We start from the raw sequence: 1190 nt of genomic DNA on the forward strand, positions 1-1190 counted from the left end.
GGCAAGGAGAAAGGGACAAGGGGGAACTTGGGTGAGAAACAATTTTAAAAGGCAAATACAAGAAGAGTCTAGAAGATTAGATTTTTTAAAAGAGAGAATTATGGTTTTCTGTAATATATAGACTTGTCAAAGAATTATTTGTTATTTTTTCTTAATGAATGTTCTCTTTATGGAAATCAAATGAAATACTTGCTTTTTAGGTTGCTTAAACACACAAACACATTGTAACAAGAGATCATTCAAAATTACTTATAAGCGAGCGGACATGATAATGCTAGAAGACTAATTTTCCTTCCACCTCCTGCAAAGGAAGATAACGATGGCATGTAAGTAAGGTGTTGAGATTCAAGGTGAGACTTTTATGAGTGCATTTTGAGCTCTTCAGACAAAACTGTTATTTGTCAAAAGTGTAAACATGATCCAAAGGAAATGGAGAATGTTAATGTATACATTGCTACTGATTTTTCACAATTGTCTCTAATATAAATAAGTTTTCATATTCAAATAATAATTTTTAGTCTCCCGGCTTGTGGAAAATGGTTGGCACTATGTACATTTTCAGTGCTTTCTGGAGCACAGACAGAACTACTGAAACAGTACTACTAACATAAGTGTAACCTTCTTCCGTTCATGCTATAGAGGTGTTAACTTCAGATTGCCATCATTCGATTCTGCTATTGTTTATAAAACACATCCAAGAAAAAAAATCGTTATAATTAAAGATGAATAAGGTCCTATGGTTCGGTTATGTTTTGAGTTTCTGTACATCTAGTCTCTTCTCAATACAGTTCCCATTATTTGTCTGCATATGAAAAGTAGAAAAGACCCCTAAAGCCGTAAGACTTGCTCCCAGGCCATCTCAGTGTGTTCAAGGGGGGTGAGGATGGAGGAGAAACCCTAAACAAATATTCTTCAGAGTTCTGTTTCTAATTTTTTATTTAACCGTTGATATTTATTTTTATATATACAGACACATTATGGTTCCTGTCATTATGTCCTCTAGAGTGATTTACTTAACTTATGTACTATACCAGTGGGTCTCAAACTTTTTTACTGGCAACCTCTTTCACATCACAAGCCTCTGAGTGCAACCCCCCTAATAAATTAAACACCCTTTTAAATATATTTAATACCATTATAAATGCTGGAGGGAAGCGGGGTTTGGGGTGGAGGTTGACAGCTCGCAACCC

The 1190-nt window shown here is 35.0% G+C and overlaps 1 protein-coding gene across 2 annotated transcripts in view; it reads left to right on the plus strand.

Moving 5' to 3' along the window:
• MGMT (O-6-methylguanine-DNA methyltransferase) overlaps nucleotides 1-1190 on the plus strand; it is a 286389-nt gene that overhangs the window by 163289 nt on the left and 121910 nt on the right. The gene's annotated exons all lie outside the window — the stretch shown is intronic.

This window comes from Terrapene carolina, unplaced genomic scaffold (genome assembly GCF_002925995.2).
Source record: "Terrapene carolina triunguis isolate 2854851 unplaced genomic scaffold, T_m_triunguis-2.0 Scaffold95, whole genome shotgun sequence".
NCBI classification, from domain to species: Eukaryota; Metazoa; Chordata; order Testudines; family Emydidae; genus Terrapene; species Terrapene triunguis.